Here is a 20,570-nt window from a genome sequence, read left to right on the forward strand (position 1 = left end):
ACTAATTATCTCTCTTTGCTTTCGCAGGCAGATCTGGGAAACAGCCGACGGAGTCCGGAGCATCCAGTCAAGCCACAAAGAAACTTCTGAAGAGGAATCTGAAGGCACCTTCACTGAAGATCCATCACAGCGCTCACCCACACCCTCCACCAGTGCAGAGACACACACCTCAGTGGGATCTAGCTTTAGAGTAGCCTCGGGATCACAATCTGGTTAGCATATCGCACTGCCTGATCTACAGCAGGCGGTGGTAGGGACTTCCCAGGTCTCTGGCATTCAGAGGACGGCTGGAGGCCAGAAATCTGCTGAGTCTGAGTCAGATGACGAGCCTCTGGGCTCAGTCATACCTCAGTTGCTGGAGCTCAAAGGCAAGCTCAGGAACATCAGGCAGGGATGTCTGCTGCACTCCTCAGGTTACAAGGCACGATGGAGGAGTCCGTCCGCCTTCAGCCAGAGCAGGCATGCCAACGCACCGAGGTCAACACTGGAAGGATGGCAGCAGCCATGGAGACCTTGATCCAGGATGTCAGTCATAATTGGCCTCCAACAGTGTGTATGTGAGAGGGGTGCGGGGAAGCTCGACATCATGCCAGCGCCCCTCCTCTTCAAGAAGTAAGCCAGGGGTGGTAGGGCACCCAGACAGAGGAGAGTCAGCAGATGCACACCCCGGGGCCATCCACCCAGGTGGCACTGGGAGTGCCTAGCCCATCTGAATCCCCTCTTCCTGTGAACCAAGCAGCTCCAGCTCCACAGGCCAAGGAGGGTGCCACTGCCACACAGCAGGACCCCAAAAGCAGGCCTGGGCCCTCAAGGTCTCAGCCTTAGAGGACACCCATCAAAGTCATCACAGAGAGGGTGTAGCAGTCAGTAGGCTGCCTCCACCTCCGGTGTGGATGTTGGGGGAGCACCAAGACGTAGTAGCAAGGTTAGGAAGGTTAAGAAGATGTAGTTGCACAGTCTGGGCACGGGTGTAATCACTTGTACATAATGTTCACTATTGTAAACAAACTCTCAACAATGTCTCCCTGCCTATGGCTCCTTGTTCCGATGAGCATTGTTTGTGTCTTTCTGCACAAGATAAAGGCAGGTGTCTCAGGCAAGGCCTCCTCCCTGTGCTTTGTGCAGCCTTCAGACCAAAGTGATGGTCCAGCCTCACACTCCCTGGGCACATTACTGATGCCTGCACCTCGATGGTGCTTGTCATTACTGCCAGAATGTCGTGGGCAAACGTCACAGAGTCCAGTCATTCTCTCTGAGTGCTCTCAGCACCTTTAGGGTGGGGCTGACCCTCATCTCTTCAGTATCTGTGACCGGTGACTGTGCTCCTGTAGGGGTGTGGTGCTGAAGGCAGACAAAGGATCAGGTGGTTTTAAAGTTTCATGGCTGCGTCTCCATGATATGACCCTCAGCCAGACAGGAGTCAGACATTTTCAGATGCTATGTGAAGATCTATGGAGTGTCCTCACTGCATGTCGTCATCATCCTCTTGCAATCCAGCAACTATTAGGGCCTCCATGACAGGAGCGTTATCACAGAGGTAGTGTGCGCTGCCATAAGCCAGATTGGAGTTAAATGTTCATGGGTGCAATGTGAGGATCTATGGAGTGCCCTCACTGCATGTTGCCATCATCCTCCACAACTCTAGCAGTTAAAAGGGCCTCTTGGGCATACCTGTCTTGTCTGGCCGGTGCGAGGGCCTCATTGCCACCATCATCACCTTTGAGGACCTCCTCACCCTCATCCCTGTTCACATCTTCCTCATCAGAGGAGAACTCCAGCTCCTCCATCTCCTCTTCAGCCAGCTCTTCTCTCTGTTGCAGCGCCAAGTTGTGAAGTGTGCAGCAGGCGATGACGATGCCCTCTGTGGACTACATTGCAGGGCTCCACGAGGCTGGCCCAGGCACCGGAACCTCATTTTCAACATCCCAATGGTTTTCTCCACTAAGTTGCAAGTTGCATCATGAGCCTCATTATACCTTTGCTCTGCTGCAGTCTGAGGCTGCCACACAGGTGTCATCAGCTACGCCCTCTTCAGGTAGCCCCTGTTCCCGAGGAGCCATCCCTGCAGCCTCTGTGGACCCTGGAATATATCGGGGATCTGTGACTGACTGAGGATGTTGGAGTCGTGGACAGTCCCTGGAAACTGTGCGCAGACCTGCAGGATGCGTTTATGGTGGTCGCACACCAGCTGCACTTTGAGCGAATGGAAGCCATTGCGGTGGACAAACTTGATCGCTTGCTGCCACTGAGATCTGAGCACCACGTCAGTGAAGTCAATCGCGCCCTGCTCCTGTGGGAAACCTGAGATCTGGGCAAATCTAATCGCTCTTGGATCCTGGCTGTCCTGGACCCAGCCAAAATGCACAAAGTTGTATGCCCTCGTGAAGATGGCATCTGTGGCCTCATAGATGCATTTGTGGGTGGAGGCTTGTGATATCCCACAGGGGTCACCTGTGGAGCTCTTAAATGAGCCACTGGTGTAAAAATTGAGTGCAGCAATCACTTTCATGGCCACTGGTAGTGGATGTCCTCCTTGTGCCCATGGCACCAAATCCTGCAGTAGCTGGCAGATGTGACCGACCGGTTCCCTAGACATGTGCAGTCTCCGGAAAAACTGGTTCTCGCTCATCTGCAGGAATCAAAGGTGGCATCTTTAGATCCTGGGTCTAGCTAGGTGCCGACCAGCAACAGCTCGCTGTGGCTCTTTGGTGGCATGTGAGGTAGCCACAGCTGCCCCTTCTTCCTGAGGGTGCTGCTTCTCCCTCTGCACAGCCAGGCCCCTCAATCGCTATCCTCTCTGTCGTCTTTGCTCTCTATACGCCATGAGGCATACAACTAGTTCACCAGGCTCCATGATCCTGATGTACTCCTCCTGCAGGATGAAAGAGGGAGACACGTGGGTTAGCTTGGGTGTTCTAAGAATCTGACTTGGTTAAGTCTGAAGGCCCCTTAATGCATCCCGGAGAGTGCTGGCCACCACTTAGATGGCCAGAGATTAGTGTGCTGTATGGCTACCTGAAACCCTACCCACCCTCGCGCCACTCCACCTGACCGACTGGCGGCAGCTTTGTCCACTGGACTACATGCTGTGCTCTCAGCTCAGGCACAGGAATTCTCCTAACCTGCACTGCAAGGCTGCGCTGTTAGCTTGAACCATGGGGGAGGCTGCTCCAAGCTGGGATGATGACATTGCAAGAGGCCGTGATCTCTCCACCAGTGACTGCTCCACGGCCAGTTTTAGCAAGGATGTACAATGTGCCCAGTCGTCCAACTGTTCTGCAGTCCAATAAAATGCTCATTATTTTGCAGTCAGTGACCGAGGATTGAAAAGCTTTGGAGCACTTGATGGCACTTTCATGCCTCTGCGTTGCTTGAGTGGACAGATAAGCTACATGCATCTCAATGTGGCTGCACCTGAACTGTCCCAGCTGCAGAGGAATTGTCACTTTATACAATATTAACGCATGGCTATTTCCCTACCCCCCCAATCCAACAAGTGCTTGAGCACTACTTTCAACCGCAGGGAAGCCCTTGCCCCCCACCCCAATGTGTCTCAGCCACAGGGTAGCCCTTGCCCCCCACCAAATCCGCCTCAACTTTGAAGTCCAACAGGCGACCCTCGCGAGCGCTGCGCAATGTTACTGTGCACTCACCTCCGAGTTCCCCTCAAAGTGCAGCCCGCCAAGCGCACGCCTTATATATGCTGTTGTGAAACATGTCAGTGTGCAATGACGTCGACTTGGGCAGATGATCCAGTAGTGGGGGGCAATTCTGGCAGGCTGGCCTTATAATGATATGCAGATGTATTACAATGAGGTTCCCAACATCCGATGGCAGGAAACGTGGCTTGCTATCGACGGGCTGAGTGGGAGATCACAAACTGGTTTCACAACGTTGTGAAACCAATTTTTGGCTTTCTCGCCATATTGTCTGCTCACACCACCAAACACGCCCAACGCCAGCAGGCACAGAAAATTCTGCCCATAAATACAGATATCATATATGGGGGTAGAGGAGAGGGAACTATATTCATAAGTTACAGTACAGAAGGCAGTCATTTGGCCCATCATGTCTTAATGCCTACTGCTTGGTAGTGCTGTCCAAATAACCCTACTCACCTGCTCTTTCCCCATAGCCCTGTAATTTTTTTCCCGTCAAAATATTTATCCAATTCCTTTTTCAAAGCTACTACTGAAACTGCTTCCAGAAACCCTTCAGACAATGTGTTCCAGATCAGTACTTGGTTATGTAAAAAAAAATGTTCCCACATGCTGTCTCTGGTTCTTTAGCCATTACAAGAAATAATAGAAGCCAACTTAAAAATGAAAGGCTCAGCATATTCATTCTGATTGAAATAAAAACCCACAGTGACTCCACACAATGCCATATTTAAACTGTGGATTCTATTTTAAAAAGCCTATTATGTATAATAAATTTAGCACTCAGAAATAAGTACTGTACATGACAATCCAGGGATTATACCAGCATTGGGCTCATATTCGTAGAAATAACTTATGTGTAACTACTTACAGTGTAAATGTAAGAACGAACAGCAGTTACATTCAAAAATAAGTGCACTCTTTGGATATCTTTAATGGCCAAATCATTAAATAAGAGCAAGAGCAAATTGGGACAAGCATTGCTGGATTTAAATGCACTAAACATTTCTAGATCTAATTTTGAAGTAGACCCAGGAGTTCACTTCATACAAATGGGGGAGAATTGCTAAACAAACACAAAGGTAAAGATTAGATAGTTATCTGCCATCTGAAAGGAGTTTTTGTCAGTACACTCTACACACCATTACATTCCCATCTATTTAAACCAATCACAAAGTTAATTATATGAACATTTGGAAAAAGTCATTTCCATAAATTGACAGATACAGAGCTGAAAATATATTCTATACTTGCAGACTTCACTGTGAGCAGTTAGTGAGAACAATCAGTCTTCAGAGATTCAAAGATCTGCAATGTGGAGTTGTTATTTCTGTGAGTGATAAATTTATTGTATTCCGTGGTTTTTTTTTAAACAGGATCTATTGGAGACATTCAAAGTTTATCTAAGAGTTCTAATCTTGGAATATAAACATAAATTACCTTGCAGTTTCATGAGTCACCATGGCATGCTTTTATTGCTAAAACTACACTCCATTTATCATTGCCAAACTAACTCAGACGTTTTACCTTGTAAAAACCGTATTGCCTTTTGTAACACCTAGTATTCTACAACAACTAACAGATCAAGGCATAGCTACCAGCAAGAGAGTTGGTATTTCTTCTTTCTGCTAGCCATAGTGGTAAATATAGCAGGAATCAGTTGTGCTCCATGCCATTTTCTGCTAGGATTTCCACCCTTTCTGAAATGGGCAGTGATATTTTGCTGAAGGAATGGTGAGAACGTGACGTTATATGTCATAGTTGCTGCAATTAACACTAGCCATCAATCAACAGATATAATGCAGAAAGTAATAGTTCAATATTTTCTATGGGTAGACGTATGGTATGATAACCCCCAGGGATCAGGATTAGGATTAACGCTCTTTTTAACATATAAAGTTGTGGCCTGGATTCGGAACACAGGACATAATTTCAATGTTTGCAAGGATGACAATAACTGCAAAAACAGAGCACATTAACTTCAGACTTCAGGAGAACATAGAGAGACTGGTAAAATGGGTAGGCACATATCAGATGCAGTTTAACACAGGGAGGTTTGAGGCGATGCATTTTGGTAGGAAGAGTAAGGAGCAGCAAGATAAAATAAATGGTACAGTTTTAAAGGTATTGTAGGGACAGAGAGACCTGAGGGTGTGTGTATAAACATTTTTGATGATGGCAGGACATGTTGAAAAGGATGTTTAAAAAGCATGTGATATCCCTGACTTTATAAACAGAGACATAGGGCTGAACTTGGTTCAGGAAGCATGAGACGGGCCATTTCGTGATGTCACATCCTCGACTTCGGAAAGCAAGTCCATTCACCCAGAATTTTGATCTGAGAGAGTCGGGTGTGGGCTGGAGTTGGGGCTGCACCTCTTGAGGGAGGCCAGGGATGACAACGGAAGGTGGATGCTGAGACTAATAGGTTAGAAGGCTCACCTCCATTTACTGGCCCAATTCTATTCATGGTGGTTAGGCTCTCTAGCCCTCACCCTCCAGGACTCCAATCCCTCTCATATATCCAATACTCCCCACACCCTCCATGCCCCTCATGGCCCCTCCATGCCTATACACCATGTATCCACTAGTTACAGAACCAGTGAGCCAGGTAATAACACTTGCAAGTCTTTGAAATGCTCATGAAAGAAGAAAAAAGTCAGCCATTCAAAATTCCCTTTGAAAGAATTTTCCCTCTTAAAAGTTCATAAAATTGTCAATCAAACACAAGCATTCATACTCCCATTGAAAAGAAAAACATTTAATCCACTCAACATCTCCAAATCTTGCCAAAATGAACAAACAGGCATTGCAAGCCCACTTCAAAGGAAAATAAACCTATTATAAACTCATAGAGCTGTCAATCAAGAAAAGCAAGCAATCACCTTTGCACCTGTGTAAACGAGCCCCTACATGGCTGAATCTATCGATGTGTCTTGGAGCTCAGCCAAGCATTCATAATGAAGTCATCTGGCAACTGTGTCAACAAAGCAGGCTGAACAGATGGCCAGGCATCTGCTTTATGAGATAGCCTCAGAATGGTGTGTGGCTTGGAGGGGAATTTGCAGATAGTAGTGTTCCTATGCATCTGCTGACTTTGTCCTTTGAGGTGATATTCATAATATATAGTCCTTGCTGTTTGTGATACAATTAAATTCTGTACTGGTAAAGGTGATGGCAAATAGGTCAGTCCTCCCTGATTTTATAATAGGCATAATTTTGTTTCATATCCATAGAGATAGTCTTGCCAGCGTATTTTTACAATGATCCCAGTAGAGTGGTTCTGAATGCAACTATTTTAATAGTCATTTGGTAGTACATAACTTGAATACTGCCAAAAAAGAGACATTTTTGTTGAAGATATTTGGCCTGCACTCATCAGGACAATTTGCAAGAATACCAAATGTGAAGGGAACAATAATTTATACTGTGTGAGAAGAGAGTGTTGATTAGTTGGCAAGTGGACTCTGATTGGTAGAAGCATTGCCATGGAGAATGTGCCAGTTGATGGTGACAGACAGTTAATTGCCAAGCATTGTTTGAAATTTAAACGAGACAGCTTCACTCTGGTTGGTCAAGGCATTGTCCTGAGGAATGAAACCAGCGAAAGGCTGTCACTTATTTTGTTTAGCTGAAACAGGTGAATTGTGTGTAACATGCATGGTATTGACCACTAACAGGGTGCTATCATCAAGCCAAAAAGACACTATGTCTGTCACACAAATGAATAACGTGGTGTATGAATTTCAGTACCAGTGTGATGCTAGGTATATAGGTCAAACATCCCAAAGGCTGGCAGATCAAATCAAATAGCATGTCCCTTCTGCTATTTGCAACAGACAAGGTACAGACGGTATCCAACCAGCCCATGCTTGCAAAACTCAAAATACAGTGTCCAACATTAGATGTGGTTCTATGATTGGACAATATTTGCTAAATAATCCTCAGTTGGCTAAGAATTATGCTGACAACCAATTTAAGATGGTCAGTCGAGCTTGCAGTGTGGTGCATTTGCATGTACTGGAAGCTACATATATTAATACTTCAGGACCCTGTTCTAAGCAGACAAAAAGAACACGTACACCCATTGCACCTGTTTCAGCTAAACAAAATAAGTGATAACCATTCGCTGGTTCATTCCTCAGAGCAATGCCTTGACCAATCAGAGTCAGGCTGCCTGGTTAAAATTTCAAACAATTCTTGGCAGTTAACTGTCAGTCACCATAAACCAGTGCATTCTCCATGGCAACGCTTCTACCAATCAGAGTCCACTTGCCAACCAATCAGTACTCTCTTCTCACACTCTGTAAATTGTAGTTCCCTTCACATTTGGTATCCTTGCAAATTTTCCTGATGAATGCAAGATGAAAATCTTCAACAAAAAATGTCTATTTTTTTCAGCAATACTCAGCTATTTTAAATTCACAGCCCACTTGGATCTATCTGTTGTCACCTCCGCCATTAAAAATAATATGCCTCAAAAAAAAAGCAACAATCTGATGCTGACAATGCCAGGACTTTTTTTTTGCTTGACAGTAACAAGGCTTGAAATACTACCCATCTTCCAATGGGTAGACTCCTCAGTCCTACATGCAATGGCATTTTCATTGGAATGAGAAATGCGAACACTCCTCTCTACCAACCAGCAGGACAGTCACCAGAAAAACGTAAACTTTAGATTCAGAGTTTTAAAATTGTTATCTCCTAGATTAGAAACTTGAAAATACAGCAAGTACATGAATTTTGGAAAACACCCACTAAACTGGCAAAAACACTGATGAGGCTACAGAGAAAAATGTATATTCATTAAACCTGCATTTCAAGGAGACATACACAATCAATCCATCAGTGAAAAGAGTCATGATTAAAGTGAATTCAGTGCTGGACTGATATGCCAGTGGAGTAATGGAAGATCATAGAATCACAGAATTTTACAGTAAAAAACGGAGGGCTGTTCGCCTTTATGTCTGTACCACAGCAATTTGCTAGAGCAATTCAAAACTAATTTCACTGATCTATGTTACCATTATGGCCCCATGTCATCTTCTGCATCAAATATCTATCCAATTTTCCCTTAAAAGAAGCAATGGCCTCTGCCTCAATTACTCCCTATGGCAAAACATACCATGCTCTAAAAACTCTCTATGCAAAGAAAAGCTAGTGATGTCACCTTCCTAGATTAGACAAAAACAAAGCAGCTAGATTATGAACCGGAGACCTATCGCAGCACTGAACCTCCTGAGTCATATCAGTATTAAGGTTGCTTTTCAATTAACACACTGCGGAATCTACCAGCAAAATGGGCAATATCATTGTAAAGTTGAACCCAATTTACATTCAGTCTAGAATAAATCTGTGGGTGGAAGTGCAACTGTAATTGAAAAGAAGCAATGATACAGGACAGTCTAACTAACAGGCACCCTGTTAATATCAATAAATACTTGAAGGAACCATACATGTTCCATTCATTCAGGATTGTGTAAAGTTGCTAAAGTCTACATGGAGTCCTCTGGCACATGCTGAAGGACTTGTCCTGACTTTAAAATTTTGCACAAATCACTTGCTTTCAAACATGGGTGCAGTAGCTTGTATCCCCCTTGCTCAGTAACATGACGGGGAGAATATGCAGAAGTGACACAAAGCAGGACAAGGTGCTGGAAGCGGGAGGGTGGGCAGGGAGTGGGGGGCTGGGGGGGAGTGGGGCTCACACCAGGAGGACATATCCACCCAGAGTGTTCAGGGAACAATTCTCCTACCTGAACCCCAGAGAGAGATGGGATGTCAGACATCTCTGCTTCACTAAGGATGTTTTACTACAGCCTCAAAGCAAGGCGAGGATGGCATTGCCAATGGCTGTGAAGGTGACTATGGCCATGCACTTTTATGTTTCTTTGTAATGCTAAGAGGGTGATGGGTAGAATATGGCATTTGAAGATGCATTCACTGATCTTGATTTGTGATGTCAATGAAGTTCTTGTAACACTGCATTCAGGTCTTCGGGGCCAGACCCCGGCCCTGACCGCCACACTTATCTGCTTCCACTGCTGGGTGTGGGTTAATTAGGCATCACAGTACACCCGCTGCAACACACCCCCGCCCCACTCCAGCAGCCATCTTCTGGTTTTATCAAATTTTGCAGCCATAATGTACATACCTAAGATTAAAAGGCCACATTCAACAAAAAGCCTGGTATAAAAACCAATTAGAAAGATGTGACTTTGAAAGTATCAGGATTTTCTTCAGCTTTGTCTTGCAAACTGTGAATCAAAATGGCACTTTGCCACTGAACTGCTGTTAAAGAAATAATGTTCTTCAAGTGATAACCTAATAAAGAACAAGGAGTTCACATAAAATATGTTCAGTGTAAATATGTTCAAGCCACCCCACCCCCCATTCATTGTACAAGTTAGACTTCTATTTCCTGTTCTTGCTGACAATCTGTAACAAAGCCAAATTTGAGTACAACAGCCCTTGGGCTGAAAAGATGTTTTTCCACCAATCCTTAATTACACTAAGTCCCTGAAGCTTCAAACAAAGTTTTACTAATTACAAATAGATCTTGTAACATTGTTAACCTTTTCGTAATGAATGTTATTGATATGCTGGCTTAGAATGCCCTTGGAGCATTGAACAAACTATTAAAATGTAAAACAACATGAATTTCTCACAGACAAAAGAAAACATGAATGCGTGAATAGATCCCATTCACTTATTCCAGTTTTCTTGAGAGAACATAAATTCCATTTTTAATGCTCTCAAATGCTGGGATGCTACACTTGGAGCAATTCTGTACTTTTTAAAATGACGTTCTGCTGCAAACAACTAGGTACTTACCTAAACAAATTCTATGTCCATCCAGTCAGCCCCTCAAAACAGACAGACTTCAATCCACTTCTTTAATTATCTAACCAATCTCTCCTTCTTGTCACTCTCAGGGAGGCATTTTATGGAACCCACAAGAGCAGGAAAGTGGATTGAGGGGTGCCTTAATTAGGCAGGATGCAAAATTTTGATTTCACGATGGTGGGTTGAGAGGCAGAGATAAAGTCGGTGACATGAATGCAGTGTTGGGCAGTTTGTACTTGTGATATATTTGTATGCCATGAATACCTATTAGCATAAAACTTTTTTAAAATTACATCCTACCTTCAAGATTTTCCATTCCGGGCCTCAGTCCCATGGCGGAGGCGGGAACTGGGAATGTTTCCTGCCTCAGAGCCCAGTGGGAATTCACGCCGAATTGCATGATGATGGGCTCATTAATTATGCTGTCGAACATTTCTCGATGTATTGCGTGGCGGGGCAGGTTAGATGGTGCACACCCCACCTCATATCCAGGCACCATATTTAAAAGGTGCCCGGGCATCAACTTCTTTTTCATGAACCAACCGTGAAAGGAGGAGATGGCCCGGTGATCCCAGGGAGCTCCAGCCCCCAGATTCAGCGACATTTCCCTCGATATGCTACTCAATGCAGTGGAAGCCAGGAGGGGCGTCCTGTACCGAGGATAGAAGGAGGAGGCCGAGCCATGTTACCAACCTGCATGGGAGGAAGGCGCCAAGGTCGTCAGTGCCCATGGCCTCTCCAGAGGACTGCCTTGCAGTGCAGGAAACGGATGGATGAACTCATCTGCACTGCCAGGGTAAGTGAACCCTCAACTGCTCACACTCACCTCATTGAATGGTAGAGGGGATATGGGCCTCAGTGGCAAGGGCACTCATCGTGATAGCCCCTCATAGCCTTACTGCAGTCCATCTAGTCTGCAGGTGGAGAAGCCACTGCAGGTCCCTGAACCTTCACATAGAGAGCTCAGGTGTTGTCTGGCTGGGGGTGATGTGAGGGGGGAAGGGGGTTAGATGTTGAGAGCACCCAAAAGCAACGATAATGACATGCCTCTGTAAGCCTTATCCTTCTATCTGCATGTTTTCATTGCTCTGGAGGGTGCTGCCCCAGAACCCTTGTGGTCAACCTGCAGTGCAACAATCACATGGCACACAGTCTAGTGGGTTATTTGTAAGACTGGAAGTATGAGAAAGATACCTGAAACCCAATTGCTCTCAACCCAAACTTCTCCCTTTGTACAGGAAAAGTTATAACACAACAGGAGAGAGAGAGAGAAGGCCGGAGGGGGCCCATCTGAACTGAGTTTGAGGACAGGCAGCCGAGCTGGCATGGGAGCGACCGTACCAAGCCTGTGCAGATGGAGAGATCGATGGGTGGCCTCCATCCAGTAAGGATGCGTGCATAATGTACTGACATAGAAACCGAAGGGTCATGCGTTCCTCCATGTTGGAGGCAGCTCACGCAGTCACTCGCTCTCTCCTCTCTCACTTACAGGTGCCAGCAGGAAGCGGGGAAGGCCAGAAAAAGAAGGAACACTCTCTAGCAAGTCCTCCAGCCCACAGAGGACCGAGGGTATTGGGGGGGGAGGGGGGCGGGGGGAGGGAGGAAGAAAGTGCACCTGTGGAGGTGTCACAGCAGTCACCTGCACCCTCCACCAGCCCAGAGACACACACCTCGGTGGATACTAGATCTAGATCAGGCAGGGTCTCTCATTCTGGTGGTCACCGCACGGACACATGTCTGCAGCAGGAGGAGGCAGGGTCAGCCAAGCTCACCAGCACTCGGAAGGCTGCTGGGGAAGATGCATCTGCGACGTCCGAGTTGGATGACACGTCTCTGGGATCAGCCCTGCATGAGATGCTGGAGATACTGCGAGAGGCAAGGGAACATCAGGCAGAGGTGGCAGAGGCTCTCTGTGGCATGTGAGGCAGAGGAGTCCGACCACCTGGGTCCTACCTGTGTGCACATGGAGGTCTCCATGGGGAGGATGGCAAATGCCATGAAGAACGTCATCCAGCAGAACACCCAGTTTCTGTCAGAGATGCACACAGATCTGCACTCCATCGCCGTGGCCATGGGTGAGATCTTGCTGTGGCTATGCGATAGGGGGATGGGGCACCTCGATTTCCCTCCAGGTGCCCCTTCTCCTTAAGGAATCGGGTGGGGCCCTTGGGCACCCAAAGGGAGGAGGAGTGGCTGTTGGACATCCCTAGGACCTCCACTCAGGACTCTCTGAAGGTGCCCAGTCCTTCAGCATCCCCCTTGCCTGTGACCCTTTCAGCTTTGTCCTCTGTGGCTGAAGAGGGAGTGGCTGCCCCACAGCAGGGGAGCCAAAGTAAGCTGGGGCCCTCCAGGTCTTGGGTGTCCAGAGGACGCCTGCCAAGGTCATCCAAGACAACTGAGCAAACTGGTCAATAGGCTGCCTCCACCCCTGCTGTGGATGTTGGGGAGCACCTAGAAGTGTTAGGGAACGAAAGATTAAGAAATTATAATTTCACATGTAGTTGCACTGTAGGTGCATCATAACTGTTAACCTTCTTATGCTTTTGTAAATAGGCTACACTTGCACTTTAATAAGGTCTGATGTGGTTTAATTGCGATTTGTAGTCATTAAGCCTGTGCGCCCCCCTACATCTTCTATGAGAACACCCCAGGCTGGGTCTATGTCCCCAGAATCATGCATGTGCAGGGAGGCAAGGATCTTTGCAGGGTACTTGTAAGCCATGTGCAAGAAGCCTCCTTTGCACGCTGAGCCTTTGCCCTTCACGTGCTCATCTGTTGCAAGGCCTTAGCATTGTCAGTACTACGTGCTGCGATTCCCCTTTGGTTGTCCAGCTGAGCTAACCTGCCACTCCACCCACCCCCAATCACCCAACTCCCATGCAGCGTCTCGAGATCTCCACCTTGAGGCTATGGATAGTTGCAAGTGGCTATGATGCATTTGACTTTTCAGGTAGAGTCCAACGCCTTCCAATCTCCCCCTATGACCCACACCCATCCCCCCCATAATCATTGACCCTCCTGGTGTAATCGTTGAACCGTCTGGTGTGACTTTGACTGCCCCACAGTGAAATTACAATTCTCCCCCATCACCTTCCGTCCCTTGCAGGTGAATATCCATGTCCCCTCCCTTCCCGAGGAGCCCAACTCTGTGACAATAGACAGGCCCACCCATCCCCCGAATTCTGCCAACTCCCAGAATCCAGGTTCACTTCAGTGCCCCCTCCAACAACCCTCAATGTCCCTTCACCCATCATCGCAGGACCCTCACCCTCCCACAACAATTCCCTCAGTATGCCTCTCAGGACTGATCAATTGACATTACGCTGGTCTGATGTGTTCTGGGTTGGCATGATATCACGCCGACGGTGCGGAGCATTGGACAGGGGACGATGACAATTCCAGTCGGGGCTTCATCTGCATCCCATTGGTGGGATGCAAAACAGCTTCATACCGGTCTCTGGCAGGAATGGCGACCCGCCATGATGGGAGGGAGCGTATGTTCCCGTTATATTCCACGTCGGCAGTAAACCGATTTATCAGCTTCCACTGGATAGTCCCCAACCCACACCTGCCATTACACAAGCCACTGTTAGGACTGAAAAATCCCGGCCAAAGTCAGCATTGCACAAGAATCTGGTGGAATTTAGTTCTACATCTTTATGGGTGACATGTACCAGTCAGCTTTGTGCAGTTGTTAACAAGGTCAGCAGTTTTCCTTGTTTAACTCTATAGCACAAACGAAGGGAGCAGGAGGATGGCAGATTGCCTGGGTGCTCAAGACTGGCAAGGATGACTCAGTGGTGAAGAGGGCTGTGGGATGGGGCTGTGGGCATGAAGGAGTGGAAGAGAGATCCAAGGGAGGACAGAGGATTGGGTCAGGTGCTTGAAGTGAGAAGGGCTTGTCATCCTGGGTGTGGTGGTAGTGGGAGGTGGGTGGTGTTGGTGGGAAATAGTCAGTCAAGGTAAGAAAATGAGGGGCCTAAAGGGGGTTTCAATACTGACCAAATGTAGGTCTATCTCAGTGTGTTGGCTGGCAGAGTCATTAGAAGGTTTTGAGTGAGTTCAACAACAACATTCTACAACATTTCAAAATCCTGGCTGACAGTGATCTCAAACAATGTCCTTTACAATGCATAGAAGGGAGAGCCAGCTGAGCCAGCCATGTCCCACAGAGCGGCAAGTACAAAACTGGACACTAACATGAACACTCAATAAAAAGTGAACAAAAAACACCACATTGTTTCTTCCGCAATAAAGGAAATATCCTTAACTCCTCTGTAACATTAATGTGTACCAAGCATTAGGCATGTCAATACGTTTAGCTCTCTGACTAAGCTAGCCTCAACAATTAACGATGATGCACACATGAATAAAGTGAAGCCAATGTAATGTGAAATATTTGCAAATAAAATTTAATTTTGAAAAACACCCACGACATCTTTGTGCTCTCAAGTTTTATGTTATGGCAATGGAGTTTTGCAGGAAAGTTGTGGTGGTGATGCAGAGCGTACCTGTTTGACCAGGAGGCTCATTTATAGCCCACCTGGAAAAAAAGGATGAGAAATTTAAAATTGGGGTGCTGCTTAATCAGGAGTCAATGTAGGTTGGCAAGCACAGGGGTGATGGGTAAACAGGATTTAGGGCAAGTTAGGATAGAGAAGTAGACATTTGGATGATAAAAGCAAAATACTGCGGATGCTGGAAATCTGAAACAAAAACAAAAATTGCTGGAAAAACTCAGCAGGTCTAACAGCATCTGTGGAGAGAAAGACAGAGTTAACATTTCGAGTCTGTATGACTCTTCTTCAGAAGAAGAGTCATACAGACTCAAAACGTTAACTCTGTCTTTCTCTCCACATATGCTGTCAGACCTGCTGAGTTTTTCCAGACTTTCGGATGAGTTCAGTTTATGGAGAGCGGAAGATGGGAAGCTGGTCATATGTTGGAAGTCATCTATACATAACAAAGGCATGGACGGTAGCTTCAGCAGTGGATAAGCTGAGGTAGGAGTAGAATCAGGCTATGTTACTTTGGTGGAAATAGGTGGTTTTAAGGATGGCTTGGATATGCTTTAGGAAGCTCATCTCTGGGTCAAACATGACACAAGGGTTATGAACAGTCCAGTTTACCCTCAGGCAAAGACCACAATGTGGGTTGGAGTTAGTAGTTAGGGAATGGGAATTGTAGGGTGAGCTGAATACAATGGTTTTAATGTTCCCAATATTTAGTTGGAGGAAATTTCTGCTCATCCAGTATTGAATGTCGGACAAATAGTCTGATAACTTAGAGACAGTGGAGGAGTTGAGCGAGGGGGTGAAGTAGAGCTTATGTGTGGAAATTGATGTTGCGTTCTCACAATAATGTTCGTGAGGGGCAGGATGCAGAAGGGGACCAAGGATAGATCTATGGGGACAGCAGACATAACAGTGTAGGACAGGGAAGAGATGCCAGTGCAGGGTTTACCCTGGCTATGACTTGACAGAGAATGGAGCCTGGATGGTGGAGGAGATGCATTGGAAGAGATTGGTTTGATCAATTGTGTCAAAGGCTGCAGGTAGATCAAGAAGTTTGAGCAAGGATAGTTCACCACGGTCACAGTCACATAGGATATCATTCTTGACTTTGATAAGGGTCATTTCAGCACTGTGTAGGGGTGGAAACATGATTTGAGGGGCTCATACATGGAGTTGCGAAAGGAAAGAAAGGTTGGCAGTGGGATGGTAGATTGTAGGGACAGAGGTGTTAAGGGTTGATTCCTTGAAGAGAAGATTCTTTGATGGAGAAGGGGACATTTTCTGAGGAGAGAGAGCCATTAACTATCAGCTAACACGGGGCCCACAAAGGGAAATTAGGTCATTGTAGTGGGGATAATGTTGAAACAGCAAGAAATTGGACACGTGGACAAGATGAGCTTAGAGAGGGCATGGGTGGAGACAGAGCAATTGAATAATACTTTTTCTGAAGCATCTACAGGTATACAATCCCAGGCTCTTGAATGTCTCACAGATCAAATACAAAATTATTAATTGCTGCATTCTACATCGTCTCTAATGCCTGAACATATTTGCTGTTGTGCGGTGACCAGATTGTATGTTATCAGTGTCTTTTACAGACTTCTTTTCACTTTCTGGGACTTGTGCCTAATCCCTCTGGCTATATACCTAAAGATCCAGTGATTTTTCTTTCTGCTCTATTGTAATGCTTGGGGTCACACTTAACTTTTCTAACATATTAATACCTTTAACTGTTAAGAGCAGGAGCCTCCCTACCCTAAAGTTACCAGTGTAAACAGACATGACCTTCCTAATAAGAGGAGAAAGTTTGTCCAAATATATCAATCTTTATTTGATTTTACAGCACTTTTATATATGTCTGAATTGTAGTAAATTTGTGATGTGACCAGCATCTTTTGTGAACTAGGCAAAGCTTTTGAACGGTAATTTAAGCTGGAGGCTTTCATGAACCTTAGCTTTAACATATTACAAACTCACCCAAAAGCAGATAACATATTAGGGAAAGATTGAAGGTAAACTTGTTAATTGCCTCACTGTGCAATATTACCAAAAAAAGATTGTAGTTAAATATAATATACATGCTATGCATTCAAATTTGTTATAAAATGACACGCTGATTTGTGCAAAATCATATTTCACAAGAAATTTGATAAAGTGCTGCTGAACAGACTTATGAGCAATCTTAGAGTTTATGGAATAAAGGAGACAGCAGTAACATGGATACAAAATTGACTGAATGACACAAAATAGAAAGCTTTTCCAGTTTTTCGACTGGAGAAAGGTTCTGGGGTTCCCTTTGGGTTAGTGTTAGGATCTCTGCTCTTCTTGATATATATTAATGGCCTAGACTTGGTGTGCAGGGCACAGTTTCAAAAATTACAGATGAGATGAAACTTGGAAGTATTGTGAACTGCAAGGAGGATAGTGATAAAACTTCAAAAGGGTATAGACATGTTGGTGGACTGGGCAGACAAGTGGCAGATGAAATTTAATGCAGAGAAGTGTGAAGTGATTCATTTTGGTAGGAAAAATAGAGAGAGGCAATATTAAAGAAAAGGCAACAATTCTAAGGGTTTGCAGGAGCAGAGGGACCTAGGTGTATATGTACAAAAATCTTTGAAGGTGGCAGGACAGTTTGAGAGTGTGGTTAACAAAGCATATGGGATCCTAGGCTTTATAAATAGGAGAATAGAGTACAAAAGCAAGGAAGTTATGATAAACCTGTATAAAACACTGGCCTCAACTGGAGTATTGCATCCAGCTCTGGGCACCACACTTTAGGAAGGATGCGAAGGCATTAAAGAGGGCGCAGAAAAAAATCATGAGAATGGTTCCAGGGTGCTTCTAAGTGTGAAGAGCTTCAGTTCTGTAGATAGGCTGGAGAAGCTGGGGCTATTCACCTTGGAGAAGAGAAGGCTGAGAGGAAATTTGAAACAAGTATTCAAAACCACGAGGGGTCTGGAAAGAGTAGATAGAGAGAAGCTGTTCCCATTGGTGGAAGGATTGAGAACCAGAGGACTTTAATTGGAAAAAGAAGCAATTGTAACATGATGGAAATGTTTTTTACACAGTGAGTGGTTAGGATCTGGGATCCACTGCCTTAGAGTGTGGTGGAGGCATATTCGCTCATGGTCTTCAAAAGAGAATTGGAACATTATTTGAAAAGGGAAAATTTGCAGGGTTACAGAAAAAAAGTGGGGGACTGGCAATAGGTGAATTGTTCTTGCAGAGAAGCGGCACAGACACAATGGGCCAAATGGCCTCCTGTATTGTAACCATTCTATGTTTCTATAATTCATACAAGAAGTCCCAGAAGCAAATACAAACTGCATATCAATGAAAATTTAGAATTCAAGGCTTCTTATGTCAAACTTTTAGATCCTTTAGATAACAATTCTAAATATATAATCAATGGTGGAAAGCAACTTGTTTTTTTATCAATCTGCCTTCTTTACAGAAGAGATCCTCCCTCCAGTGCATCTCTAAGTGCCATATCAGGAGATTGCAGGCCTGATTCCAGCCCTTATTAATTTAGCTGATTTCATCACATTGTAACTGGCTTCAGAACCCAGATTAAGGAAGGGGAAAAAAAATAAGGCATGTCCTGAGTGCTACCCTCTTGGAAAGTGCACTTGTACACATCAAAGGAGGACAATGGACGTTAAGCTCTGAGGGGACATGTTTTATAACATTTTTAATTTCTTAATTTTTTTAAACTCTTCATCTCCCTGAGGCAGCTCAGAGATTTCCAAGCACTCACTCGTTCGCATGTACAAAGTTCGCACTCGCCCTCCTCCCCCCCACCCGCACAGGTAGCACAGAGCGCTGCCACTCATGTTTCACACTGGGCTGGCCTTAATTGGCCCACCAGCATGAAATCGCCTTCTGGCCTCGTTCGCGGGTGACAGTTGGTTTCCCGACCACCAACGCCCACCCACGCCGAGCCCACCCGACAAGGGTGAAATTCTGTCCCACAAGTCTGGTCATGGAAGATTGCAGGCCTTTGGCTATGATTCTGGGAGTATGACTATGTTAGGTTGCTCCTAGACTAGTCTGTGGAGCAACTCTCCCAACTTTGGTATCAAGCCTCAAACGTGAGCAAGGGGCAGAATTTTGCCGTCGGTGAGTAGGGAGCGGGGCCCGCTCGCCGACGCGTAAAATGATGCAGGATGATGTCGGGCGGAACCCCCGACATCATCCCACCCCATTTAAGTTTTCAGGAAGGCGGGGGCGCAGCAAAATCAGCTGCGGGCCCGCTGACCTGTCAATGGCCAATTGAGGCCATTGACAGGATTATTTAAACAATTAAAGGACCTGCCCGTCCAACCTTATGGTTGGCGGGCAGGCCAGGAGCCCCGGTGGCAAATAGAAAAAACATGAAACCTCACCCACCAGCGGGTTGAGGTTTCATGCTGGGTTTAAAAAGTTTAATAAATTTATAGTGTAAATTATGAACATGTCCCATCTCATGTGACATTGTCACATGAGGGGGACATGTTAGGGAATTTTTTTTTTCTATTTTTAATCTTTTTCAAAGTGGAAGTGATCTCCCTGAGGCTGCACTTTGCCTCAGGGAGATGTGCGCATTGCACTTCCCACCGGCCTTAATTGGCCCGCCCACATAGAATGGCAGTGCGGCCTGCTTCTCTGGCGGGCAGTGGCTCCCCGCCTGCCGGAGATTGGTTTGGGCCCACCCGCCCGACAGGCAGTAAAGTCTGCCCAAAGAGTACTTGTCAGGATCAACCGCGAAGGGTACGCTTTTGTCGTGCTGTGGTCTGATGTTGTGGTCACTGTTAAATCGCCTGTCCAGTTTTACTCTTATTATTCTTTGCAACATTTAGTTATACAGCCTGGCTTGTCAACAACATTGATGTGGGACTGGATATTTGGACAAGTTGCCCATGACTCTTGAGACATTTAATTCCATTTTTTACAATAAGTCAAATTCCACAACAATCAGTAATCTATAAATAAATATACCTGCCACTATTCAGCTAATTCAGCTAAAAACAAAGATTAACTTTATTTCATCTACCGTGTGTGTGGGATATGCCACTGCAGTGGTTAAAATATATAATAATATAGATATGTAAAATGATAATGAAATGTTAATCTTACTTTGTAGTGACCAGAGGACAAAAAAATCTATTAAGGTTGTGACTCGTAAGAACCATGGATATGCTATTGTGAAAGCTAATTTTGCCAAAATCCTTTCCTTATTCCCAAACTCCAACCAAAAACCTGCTGTTCCAGGATGTCAAAATATAAACTAAGTAAAAAAACAGATTGAATATTCATTGAAGAAAATTCTGTTCTTAAATCTTTTAACCAAATTAGGAGCTGTAAGCATTAGACTTTCAAAAGTGTGTGACACGAGTATTTCCCAATTTTGTCTGTGCAGTGATAAAACAGGCATCATATCATAATTATATAGAATATTACAGAGTCCATGACACAGAAACAGGCCATTTATACTCCACTTGAGCCTCCTCCCACTAATTAGCTCTTCCCACCCTGTTCCCATATCGCTTTGTTGCCTTCTGCTCATGTA

The 20,570-nt window shown here is 45.4% G+C and overlaps 1 protein-coding gene across 6 annotated transcripts in view; it reads right to left on the reverse strand.

The window, feature by feature from the left end:
• The window catches only part of fhit (fragile histidine triad diadenosine triphosphatase), a 1,241,405-nt gene that overhangs the window by 126,862 nt on the left and 1,093,973 nt on the right, over positions 1-20,570 (reverse strand). The gene's annotated exons all lie outside the window — the stretch shown is intronic.

Source organism: Cetorhinus maximus, chromosome 6 (genome assembly GCF_964194155.1).
Source record: "Cetorhinus maximus chromosome 6, sCetMax3.hap1.1, whole genome shotgun sequence".
NCBI lineage: Eukaryota > Metazoa > Chordata > Chondrichthyes > Lamniformes > Cetorhinidae > Cetorhinus > Cetorhinus maximus.